General features: G+C 37.5%; 1 long non-coding RNA gene across 1 annotated transcript; it reads left to right on the forward strand.

The window, feature by feature from the left end:
• The first annotated feature begins 6,196 nt into the window (after nucleotides 1–6,196).
• On the forward strand, nucleotides 6,197–6,827 carry LOC124281305. Its single transcript, XR_006899898.1, has 2 exons — nucleotides 6,197–6,522; nucleotides 6,748–6,827. It is a non-coding gene; the product is annotated as an uncharacterized LOC124281305 (long non-coding RNA).
• The last annotated feature ends 6,800 nt before the right edge of the window (nucleotides 6,828–13,627 follow it).

Here is a 13,627-nt window from a genome sequence, read left to right on the forward strand (position 1 = left end):
CACCATTGAAACAGAGCAGAACAACCAACTACCTTTCCTTGATGTCCTTGTGTCCCGCACCTCCTGCAACCAACTCCAGACCTCCGTGTACAGAAAACCAACTCATACGGATCAATACATCCACTACAACTCCAACCACCCACCTAAAGTCAAGACCGGCGTCATCTCTACATTGACCAGAAGAGCCAAAAACATCTGCTCAACAAACCTACAGGAAGAAATTGAACACCTGAGGAAAGTCTTTGTGGAACGCAACCACTACCCACCTGAAATAGTCAACAGAACCATCGAAGCAACGCTTTCACCTCCTGCCAAAAGGTCTAAACTAGAATCAGCCCGCATCAAGATATCCATTCCCTACATTGGTAAACCATCACACCAAATCAGCCGACTCCTGAAACAACAGGCAGGAATAGACACTACCTTCTCAGCGTCCTCCAGCCTCAACAACCTCCTCCATGCCAACGGAAGAAAACAACCCACCGTCAACAACAACAACCCGAAATGTGTTATTTACAAAATAGACTGTGATTGTGGACAATGCTACATAGGTGAAACATCCCGACCCATCAACACCCGAGTCAAAGAACATCGCACCTCTGTTGCTAATTCCGACACCAAATCAGCTATCTCTGACCACATCAAAGCCAACCCCAATCATCAAATAGAGTGGTCCGACATTACCATTCTCGCCAACAACCAAACGGACTTCACTAAACGCAAGCTCACAGAAGCCATTCACATCAAACGCCACAAGCCTACCATCAACCGTGACCAAGGATACTTCATTCCATCTGCTTATGATCCACTCCTCCACCAAGCCCAGTCTATTGTATAAACATCGCATCCATTGTATAAACATCTCATTGTAACTACATCTCTGGCTTCCACTCACTATCCTTTATGTACTTACTGGCTTCATCAGCTTACTGCTTAGCCAATCATGGCAATTATGTTGTTTCCTTTGTCTATTATGTTGTTTCATTGTTATATACAGTATATATATGCAGCTCCTACACTTCATGTATCACTCTTGCTTGACAACGGTACAAGAATCTGTATCGAAACGTCGCACTCACGAAAATAAAGAAGTTGTTATCCATAAAACTTGTTAGACAATGTATATGCTCTACATGCTCTTAGGGAAATTTTAAAACAAACAAAACGTAAACTCTATTGCGTCTTTGTTGATTTCACAAAAGCGTTCGACACTGTGTGGAGGGCTGGTCTGTGGTATAAACTGCTAAACTGTGGAATATCTGGTAGATTTTTTAACTTAGTAAAGAACATGTATAAGAATATAAAATCCATTGTCATGTTACATAATCAAATATCCTCATTCTTCCCATGCAACACGGGAGTAAGACAAGGGGAAAATCTATCGCCACTTTTGTTTTCACTTTTTATGAATGATATTGAGCCATTTCTACTGAAACAAGGAAGTAAAGGTGTTAATCTAGAATACCAAACCGAAACCGAATTGATACTTTGCCTGCAGTTTATTGTCTTGCTATATGCAGATGATGCTGTCGTATTCAGTGAAGACCCTCAAGACTTACAACATTCACTCGACACTTTTCATGTATATTGTTCACGATGGAAACTAAAAGTAAACTTGTCCAAAACCAAAATAATAGTTTTTGGAAGCGGGCCTGCTAAAAACAGTAAACTAAAATATAAATTCACGTTCGGCAGTCAAACTATCCAAATGGTTGATACCTATACCTACCTTGGAATAAAGTTACACAGAAACGGGAGATTTGTAGAAGCCATTAAAGTCTTAGCAGAAAATGCAACAAAAGCTATCTTCTTATTATTAAAAAAAGCACGACGAGTCAATCTATCGTTGGACTGTTTAATATCGGCATTTGACACTTTGTTTGCTCCGATCCTAATGTACTGCTTTGAAATCTGGGCATTTGAAAGCATAAAACTAATTGAAAAGGTTCATTTAAAATTTCTTAAGTTGGCAGCAGGTCTTCGAAATTCAACACCAAACTATATGATTTATGGAGAACTTGGTAGGGAACCCCTCTACATCAAAATATATAAACGTGCTATTCTATTCTGGCACAAAATGGCAAGTCATAATGAAACTCCAAAACTAACAAATATTATCTACAGATTTATCACCAGTAATTTCACTGACAACACTGAAAAACTACTATGGACAACGTTCGTTAAGAAAATATTAAATAACTGTGGATTAGGTGATATATTTGACAATCCGTTTATGTGTTCTTCACGGTGGTTAGCTTCAAAAGTTGAAGAAATATTGAAAGACCAGTTGCTGCAGAACTGGCATAGTTCCATTATTGAAAGCCCGAAAGGTGTGTACTATAAAATGTTTAAAGAAAATATAAGTTTTGAAAAATACCTTTATCTACCAAAACACGTCTATTACCCAATCTTGAAATTTAGAACATCAAATTACAACTTACCAGTTGAAACTGGACGCTTGTCTAAAACCCCAAGAGTGGAACGTTTGTGCCATCTATGTAATTCCCCGGCGGTTGGTGATTAGTTCCACTACCTGTTCAGGTGTGAAGCCCTTCTCCAGCCGCGGTCTATACACATACGTAAAGATCTCTACGAATGGCCTAATATGTTCAAGCTAAAAAAAATGTTTATCTAGCACCAGAGTAAAAAAATGTGAAAGACCTGTCTAAATTCATCAACATCATCTTCAGACTAGTTGCAGCTGCATGAGAATATTGCTAACTTACTTTGCCATATTTCATTGAAAATTTCACTATATATATGTATTTACCTTATATTGCTGTCATCTTGATTGATTATATTATCATATGCGAATTTATATTGTACTTTTCTCATGTACCACCGTTGGTGGGTTCTCTTGAGAATAAACTGTCTGTCTGTCTGTCTGATAAAGACTCTATTATAACAATGTTTTGAAAAGAAATGTATCTACTCCCGGCATGGATTATGCTTCCCGGCACCGTATCTTTAGCTTTGGCGGTACTCCCCTAATTAGCTCTCCCGGGAAATCCGAAATATACATTTTAGCCTTCCCGGGACATCTGAAAAATACATTTTAGCCTTCCCGGTACGACACCGTATTTACAAAACCTAACATCTCTATATATACACACACAATGAGCCGTGAAGGCATCGGCAAATGAACCAGCCGTTACACTTGAGTGCACACCCACCTGCTCTGACTGGGTTCGGTATCCCGGCTGCTTCGTTTCTAGGGAAGTAAACCCAAGTACAAAATATTGCACTTTTGATTTGCGATTGTACGCTTTTAATTTTGTTTTTTTCATAATCAGCAATGTATATTATATGCCATAAATAAGTGATAACTTGTTACAACTTGTTTTCATAGACGATTCTGTCGTAATTGCCTGGTGTCGCTGGGCCTTATTTGTTCGAGCCAGCCGCTAGTGATAGTGAAATCTATGATCAGCCTCGCTCATCTCGGTTACGGTTAATTACTTCAACCTAAACAGTGCGACATTAGGAAGGGTGGATGCCCATCAGATGCCTTTATTTGAAAATTTCCCCGGTAGTTCTTGTCTGATTGTATTAAAGTATCAAAGCAGTGTGGGCTTTTGCAGGTTTTCTAATGATCATAATTGATCCCATTTCTGTGGGAATTTTACCTCGATATTTATTGACGTCATTTAAAAATATGACGTATAATATTAAAAAATGACATTTGATCTATTTGAATCCGTAAACTAAACAACCCCACTTTGCCATTGCTACAGTTTTAGCACACAGCAAATGCTTATATGTATGTCTTATGCAACAATGAAGTTATGTCCGTATTCTCAAAATAGTGTCGGCCCATAGGTTTTCACATGCAATTAAAATTGCATGCAATACAGCAATTAATACTCCCTTGTTGTAAACCGTGTTAGGTGATATAAACCTACACATGTTATTTGTCATCATTCACTTGATGGTCAGTTAATGAATTTAAAACAGGTATAATTAGTGGTATCACCACTTGGATAACCCGACAAAGGTTCCCATTTTTCATTTCTTGTGTCTGGAGTAAATACTCAACATTATAAACATCGATCAAAGGATTAACCGATAACACGCTGATTGATTAATTACTTTTACTTTACACAGAAGATTTGTCAAAAGGTAGTGTTCATGTATGTAGATTTACTAATCTATGCTGAATACACTCTGTCGTGTCGGTGTCTGCGTAAAACAACTTCCTTCTTTCAAAGGATTAACCGCCAAGACATTGATTGATTGCTCATTACTGGCTAACTAAATTACTTTTTTTGTAAAGGATGGTGGACATTATGCGATTAGTTCCCAGGTATGCTATCTTGGGTGACCAATGAGACTATATACCAATGTGAAATACCTGAAAAGATTTATCACTTTTCGTAAACATGTATTAGATGTATCATTTGGAACAGCTCCAGGTGAATGGCATATCACTCGTTTTTGTGGATACTGATGGATACATTCCTCGAACAAAGTAATAGCCTGACATTGTTCTTATAACTCTAATCTGTTTTAATTTTAATAATTGCATTTTATTTTTATTCATTTGTCGTGGCATTCAACAGAATCATTGTTTTCGCCGTGAAGTAATGAGACAGACAACATACACTAGGGCGTGTGTGCGAATTATGATTTACATTGGCAAACTATAAAATGTCTAGATATTCAAGTTATAAGTATAGGCAGATCGCCTGATTTTTATTTAGTTTCAAAATGCATACAAGTATGATAATAAACTAATTAGGATTATAAGACCAAATATAAAGACGCACGTTGACTAGTATCTACATACTGGTGAGTGGACGTTAACCACCTGAGTGTAGCAAGAAATTTATTGCGCAGTATTGTCACTTCGACCCCCACCTGTTGGCCATGATTCAAATATATATTTAACTACGAGTAGAAATTAGTTTTGATTTTCTAACTTGATAAAAACAAACCATAATCTCATTAATTCTTTAACAGACTTTAGCCCGTGATGTTACGATTATTAAAAATGGCAGCGCCCGGCCTGTCGCGAACATCCGCCAGTCTGAGAATAAATGCTATTTAGGTTTGTTTTCACCGAGTTACCAAAACAAAACTACTTTCCACTGGTAGTAAAATATGTATTTGATTGATGGCCAATAGGATTTTGCATGACATATCTTATAACATAACAATTTCTCTCGTGGAAGCGAGGTGGGAGTCAATATAACACTACTTACAATATTATTGTCACTTCCACCACAACCTCGCTTCCGAGAAAGAAATCGTTATGCTTCAAGTTGTGTCATGGAAAATCTTTTTGGTCATCAATAATATTTTTATTGTACTACAACTAGTAAGTAGTTTTGATTATTTAACTTCGGCGAAGCGATCTGAACACATTTAAGATATCGTTCCAAGCTTCCACAACGCTCGCTTCGCACTCACAAACATAACCCATTTAGCACGAAATGCGGGGTCCGGTGGAAATTAGTGCATGGTGACACCATCACTCGACCCCCAAGGAGGGCAACGATTGACGGCAACGCAACGATTCGTTTTGCTTTGAGTAAGTTTCGTTGTTCAGACCATCCTTTAATGTTGGAATATGGGCGAAAAGTAAATATAAAACAACATGAGCGATTCTGCCCTCTGTGTATTGTACTTACAATTGAATCAGAGTACCAATTCTTTATTGAATGTTCATTTTACTGTAATCTGAGAAACAGCCTGCTTCCACAATACTACATAAATAATCCATGTGAAACTAAATTTATCAACTTATTATTGTCTTGCAATTCTACAACTGTTAACAATCTTGCTAAGTTTATATTTCTTGCATTGACAAAAAGAGCGAAGTTTTTGAATGTAGAGTATAAGTTAAATGAGACATTGTACATGTTAGCATACAGCTTAATATTATATATGGCGCTGGATTGTATTGTCATCTTTATAATTGTATAACGGGTCGGTGGCCCTTGTACGAAATTAACTCTCACCCACTTGATATATGCTTACGATGACACATACTTAAACTAAACGTGACAAAATTCACTTTTCACCCAAAACATTGAACATTTAAAATGTGTTCACCACTGCAATTTCGGTTTATGGACAAGAAGTCGACCTTTTGAAATTTCGCTATGGACACGAAGTCGACGCGCGGTAAACTTTGATGTTGAAGGCGTTGCTAGAGTCATGCTAATCCGCTAGTAGGTGTTGTTTTAAGATTTTCCATAACCGGAGCATCGCGTAAGGCGTGAACATATTTCACTCAAAATGTCATCAATGTTATCATACATATGAGAGTGAATTCACAATGATGAACATATTTAAGGAAGGAACACGCGGTAGATTGCATTCAATTTCGATATGTCAAATACACAGTTACATCCAGTGGTGGAAGATACCTGTGTGTTGGTGGATTTATGAGTGAAGCGAAATTGGATATCCTGGAAGTGCACAGAAAAGAAGTGTAATTTCACTTCGTCAACTGTCAATGACATTGTGACGATGGTGAAAGGTGACCATGCTCATCCCCGTGTCCAAGTAGACATAAAGGTAAGCATCTTGTCAATGCCAGATATCAATCTGTTACTAAGGAAAATATAAAAGTAAAATAGATATATCAAATCTGAATAATGTACGTGACCATGTTTTGCATATCGTTTAATAGATTTTGTTAACAATTCTAACAATTTATGTATAGCAGTAGAGTGGTGTAACGTGGTCTGTGTAAAAGAATGTGTAAAAAGAAATAATAAATCTACTTTTACTATCTTTCAGATGAACCAGTTTGCAAATGGTGCATCTCACCTACTTCATGTTGGATGATTTTGTATACGAAATAAAATGGACGAATTATAGTACTTTTCTCCTGTTGTCTGTGTTCTCAACCGCATAATCTGGATTATCGCCTTGTGAGAACACTGGATAATTTCTTTGTCTTTTCTAATCCCCTGTTAATTGGTATAAGGTCAAATGGACAGGACGTCGACCTTTTTTCTTAACTGAACCGTGACATTTCACCCAAGGGTCGACGTCCTGTGCAGACACCGCAATTTCGACTAGTCAAGTCGATAATCCTTTCGTTAATCCCTTAAACAATCATTACTAAAACAACACCAAACGTCAAAGACTACCGCCAGTCGCCATAACGCCCCCCATGAAACACTCATGCCGCTCCCATGCCACTATAGCAATTAGCCCATGCAGAACAATAATTTACCATCACCCACCAGTTATCTCCCCTTGCGGATATTTCCAAAATTGGAAATTTTTGGAAACATCATCTTTCCAAAATTGGAAATGTCTTGGAAACATCATCTTTCCAAAATTGGAAATGTCTTGGAAACATCATCTTTCCAAGACATTTCCAAGCTTGTAAATGTGGATTATTTTTCCAGTGTGACGTCATGTGTTGACGTAATGTTTGCAGCTGCGCGCACCAAGGTCATGTTTATAAACAAAGGCACGTGGTATGGCGACGCCAACAATAACACAATTTAGCGGTTAACGCTAAATGCGATTATCGGTTGGAAGTTACTTAGGTGTAGTTTATGCTAAAAGATAGTCGCGTGTAAGGCCAGATGGTTCTTCCACGAACATAAATGTTTTTCATAACGTAAAATAGAATCAAACCTACTTCCATCCTCATTAGGTATTATACTACGGACGATGTTTAGGACAGAGGTTTATATTTCTAAGAGTCTATGAATATATATTCTTGATTATAAATGAATACAATTTTAAAGGTTTACACATTGTTTGAACTACAGTTATCAATTATATTTAAAAAATCATAAATTACAATGTTTGGACCATGATAACAAGAAATTTGGTTTGAATTGGATGTTGAAAATTCATAAACGTAGTGTACAAATACGTACCATTACAACCTCTGATTCCAATGTAACATATGTAATATTTGGGATTACACTTAAAGGACAGATTCTAGTACTTTTGTTGGGTTGAGTCCCATCCGGGATTCGAACCCAAACCCTCAGAGTCAGGCACCTAATCGCCAGCACACAAAGTCAGACGCCTAGACCGCTCAGCCACCGCGGCTTCCACAAAAATGGAAGTCAGACAACTGGTACTCTAGACTGCGGACTGTGTGTACCCCTCTGATAAGTGTTAATTGGCACGGCTCCCACGGCCGAAAGCTATGAAATACACATATGTTATATTTGGGATTACACTTTCTTTGTAAAGTACAGATTCTAGTACTTTTGTTGGGTTGAGTCTTTTACAAAGAAAGTGTAATCCCAAATATAACATATGTTACATTTGACCACTTTCTAAATGGCATTGTGTATTTCATACTCTTATTCCAACTTTCGATTTTTTTCGAAATACATATTTCCAATTGTGCACTTACATTGAGAATGAGTGGTTATGAGAATGATTATAAAACTGTTCTGAATCTCAAGGTCTCACGGATGAGGATGACAAACTGTCGTGCAAGTGCAATAATGATTTTAATCACTAAAAATGTTAGACTCACACAGGTTGCGTCACGGGTTACCCACGCGTGTAAAGGAAATTAACTTTTAGGCAGTAACGTAAGTGAGCGGCGGTGTTACGGAAGAAGAAGAAATTTGTTTTGTGTGTGTTACACCAAACAACTCAACAAGCACCTTAATGTTAACATTACAACACCAAACTATATGGTATATGGAGAATGTGGGAGATACCCACTTTATATAAACTCTCACCTTCGCTGCATAAAATACTGGTTCAAAATACTGAAAATGCATGAACAGCGTCTACCCAGAAAGTCTTATAACATGCTGCTTAATTTAGATAATCTTGGTTATGTAACATGGGCAACAAATATAAGATAGCTGTTATTTTCGTATGGATTTGGATATGTGTGGATTTTCCAAGGTGTCGGTAACGAGTGAGCTATTTATGAACGAATTTCGTCAAAGAGCCGTGGATATGTTTCGCCAGAATTGGATGAATACCCTTAATTTAAGTTCTAGATTTGATGTATATAGATCCTTTAAAACACTGATCGAACCTGAGACATATCTATCAAACATTACAAGCAAGAAACTGAGAAATACAGTTATTAGATTTAGACTTGGCCTGACAGATGTAATCATCAATACTGGCCGTAACACGTCACTGGCCAAACATCTCAGATTTTGCCCTGTCTGTATGGCGGATATCGAAGACGAATATCATCTGTTATTTATATGTGATGCTTATGCCGATTTAAGAAAGGAGTACATTCCATAGAAATATCTGGGTCACCCTACAAGGGAAACACTTATAAGAATTTTATCATCAAAAGACGAATCTGTCCATGTAAAATTAGCCCTGTGTTCAACATATTCGCTGTCGTTAAGGAAGAGTCTAATTTCTCCTGTCAACTAATCTAACAATGTTATGATGCTTTCCACTGTTTGCAATGTCCATACCTTGCCTGTCATTACAATACTATGTATACGGGCCAGAGGCCTTATGAACAATAAACCATCTTGATCTTGATCTTGACAAGCACAAACAATATTTAAATATGATACAATTACGAGTGTAGGCACAGCCAATAAATGGCTTATGAGACACATGTATACAGACAGACAGACAGACAATACTTTATTACCTTAAAAAGATTCATTTTGGTTCACAGAGCTTGACAAAAATACAAATGAATGAATGAATTACTAAAAACATAAAAAGAGATAAATATGTGCTTAGATATAATTAAATGAATAAGATGATAACTGGACATTTAACATTAGTTTAAAATTACAATACTTTGAGGTATAAAAGACGGTAGAGCTCGTTTAGTCTTGATGATTGGCACTGTATAGCGGCGGCCCGAAGGTAAAAGCTTAAACATGTGTTGTGTCATTAATGATTTTTTCAGACGTTGAAAGTACTTGCCGCTCATAGAGAAGTGAAAGATTATCGAAAGTGACCCCGGCTATTTTACTAGCTGTATTTACAATTTTGTTAAGTTTTGATTTGTTTTTGGCTGAAAGAGACTCGAACCAGCGCTGAGAAGAAAAAGTGAGTATACTCTGAATGAAAGTGGTATAAAATACCCTCATAACAGATTGGGAAACATTAAAAGATCGCAGTTTGCGCATTAGATGGACGCGTTGTTGACATTTACTATACAGGGCATCTGTGTTGGTATTCCACGTTAACCTGCCATCAATAAAATTTCCAAGGTACTTGTATTCAGTGTCTGTATCAGTTGGTTCATCATTAATGAACAAAGGTGGTACTGTTGGGGTGGTACCGTTCATCACCAGCACAACTTCACATTTATACATTTATTTTCTACGCTAGTGCAGTCATTAGTGTATAGAGTGAACAGTCTATATTAAACAACCCATTGATTAATATACAGATTGGGTTATAAAAATGCATTAAGTAAAAGTATAGATATTAGGATACATGTTAAAAAGAAACATACCATAAAAATATGAATACTAAAGCAATGCGGTTAACATATGTTTCTTTTATAGATTCGGTAAAGAGGGGAAGCTAAAAGAGGTCGTAAAGAAGATTGTTTACGAATTGCAATAAGTTGTAAAGAACTATCCATATTGCTAAAATATTACTTTAAAAAACATCATTGTTACATGTTACCTCTGGAACATCCTTACCCTCCTCCGTGTCATCGCTGAGATCCAGCGACTCATATGTTAACCACTACTCTGTCTTTACGCCCAATGGAACCCATCCTGATCGACACTGGTGTTACTTTGAGTGAGTGAGTGAGTTAAGATTTAACGTCACATCGGCAATATTTCAGTCATATCGTGACTAAAACTAGTTCTAAATTTGGAATACATACATATAATATATAAAACCCTGTCAACGAAGGACAGTAAAACCACTAGATTATCACAGATTGAGTTAAAACTAGCTAGCATATATATTTAAAAGGAGAAAATTATTTCTGGACAATACAATGTAAAATTGGGCTATAGATCGCCAACAACTGAAGGTAGATCACCATACTAGGCACCATGGGTGTTACTTTGAACAACTGACAGAAATATAAAAATCTTAAGTAATTCAAGACATCGTACCTGCCTCAATAAATCCTTGAGTGGGCTACCCGTGCGATTCAAGACAATGGGTCCCATAAAGATCTAAAAACACTCTAAAACACACCATTCTTCTCTTTTGAAGTAAGTTGAAAATGTCTGTAATCACAAGTCTAGGGGAGGTAACTCTCATTTGTTTTAATTCTTGCCAGTTGTGCTGTTTTGTAATTGAATTGTACTCGTCAATTACCATGCTCAACATGACTGGTTTAAAAGCTGTGTGTTGTATTGATGTGTTGAGGGCCTCCTTGACAAGAAGGGCATTTGCGAAAACAACACTACTTTTCCCTTTTCACGTACACACTCAAGGTTCAATATTTACCTCCCCTGGCGGTATGCCACGGCCATCTTACACACGACGTGCAATGGTCTCTACTGGTAGTCGTCAATTACCATGCTCAACATGACTGGTTTAGAAGCTGTGTGTTGTATTGATGAGTTGAGGGCCTCCTTGACAAGAAGGGCATTTGCGAAAACAACACTACTTTTCCCTTTTCACGTACACACTCAAGGTTCAATATTTACCTCCCCTGGCGGTATGCCACGGCCATCTTACACACGACGCGCAATGGTCTCTACCGGTTGTCTACGGTATCCTCCCATTACGCAGACAGGCAATTCGCAGACGCCTTAAAACAACATTTACGGTTCAATGAACAGATTAGCTACTACCTGTTACCTACACATTATAATGGGTCACAGAAATATCCACTATATTCTGGAACATGCATTCTGGTGTATGAATGTGCTAGACTCACGTTTAGTCTATGAATATTTAAATAACTTTGATAGATACAAACAATTTATTTTAAATTGAAAAGGAGCCCCAGTGAGTATTGAGACGGCAAGATTGGGGTAACACCTACGGGTATAAAGGAACAGTCCACTGTCTAGTGAGTGAGCGAGTGAGTGAGTGAGTTAAGATTTAGAGTCACATCGGCAATATTGCAGCCATATCGTGTCTATAACAATGTATACTTTAATAATAAAAAGAGGTTATTTCGTAATATCTGCCAACAAAGGACAGTAAAACAACTAGGTTATCACAGATAGAAAGTTAAAACTAGCTGTGGTACGGCAATCAATAACACCCTCATGTGCATACTGGTGTATCCGATTCGCATTAATTATAGATACTGTTTTTCCCAGCGTCACGATCATGGAGCTGAGAAAAAGAGACTGAAGTTATCATAAAGTAATCAATAAACCAATCAATAAACCAATGCACCGTCGAACCTCATAAATGGAGCAACTGGATATCGTGCCCCAGTTGTTTAATGTGAATATAATACATTTAATGTGTATATACAGAGTTTTCAATGACAGGAAGAACCGATCCTGATGGACACTGCTGTTGACGTGTTATGTTAAAGGTCACATGCAACGTAAAACACAACTTTGCAGATTCTGATACCTTTCGGTATGGACATAGCGAAACAAATCGTCAAAAAATGCAAATTCAACTTATAAAGTTGAAAAATAACGCAATGAAAAAAAACGCGCGAAATCGGAGTTCAAACGTTTCACTAATTTTCCCCAGACTTTTCTGGGGAATACGGGTTTCAACAGCTGGGCTGCGCTCATAGCACGTGCGCAAGTAAATAGGTTCGCGCAGCTTGGAAGCGGGTTGTCGGGTGAATACTCGGTGAAGGCTTTGGTGTGAGCTATTTTTCTAATGTTTTGTTGATATCTCACAGGCGCGAGCTTTTTTATATGTTATGACAGTAAATTAACTGTTTATATAATTTCAATTGTCTATTTCACCACACGTTCTTCTTACCGAGTCACTTTCTCAGTTCGATACTTAAAAGCAATGTCATTATTTAGCGTTGACACAATTTCTAACTGTGATATAGATATGTCGTTGTCACAGACAAAACTCAATGTCTTGTTTTATTGACACCTGTGTCTCTGCCTGCCTGTCTGCTAATGACAATATTCAATACACAACTGCGATCACTGACCACATGCAATTTGAACTTAACACCAATCAGGCTATACACCATAAACAAAACGCATTGATTTATGGCCCGAGTTCGGTCTCTGTCACATTATGTAATTACACAGACATGCAGGTGTGATACTTGAACACAAAACCCAACATCTCTACACACACACCATGAGCCAGCCGTGAAGGCGGCATCTGCTAATGAACCAGCCGTTACACTTGAGTGCACACCCACCCGCTCTGACTGGGTTCGGTATCCCGGCTGCTTCGTTTCGAGGGAGGTAAACCCAAGTACACAATATTGCACTTTTGATTTGCGATTATACGCTTATAATTTTGTTTATTTGTTTTTTCATAATCAGCAATGCATATTATATGTCATGAAGAAGTGATAATTGTGTTTTAATTATGTTTGAGTTTTTGGTTGCATGTGACCTTTAATGATTATGAAACTGTTCTACATTTCAAGGTCTCGCGGATGAGGATGGCAATCTGTCGTGCCACTTACCTACTGATGTTAATCACTAAAAATGTTTAACGTGGTTAAAGCACATTACATACATCATTCATTTTAAACAATGGCTCAGACAGAAATACAATAGTCTTAAATCATTCAAGACATTGTGCCTGCCTCAATAAACCT

This window comes from Haliotis rubra, unplaced genomic scaffold, assembly GCF_003918875.1.
Source record: "Haliotis rubra isolate DU_JTF1 unplaced genomic scaffold, ASM391887v1 Scf282, whole genome shotgun sequence".
In the NCBI taxonomy this organism is placed as follows: Eukaryota; Metazoa; Mollusca; class Gastropoda; order Lepetellida; family Haliotidae; genus Haliotis; species Haliotis rubra.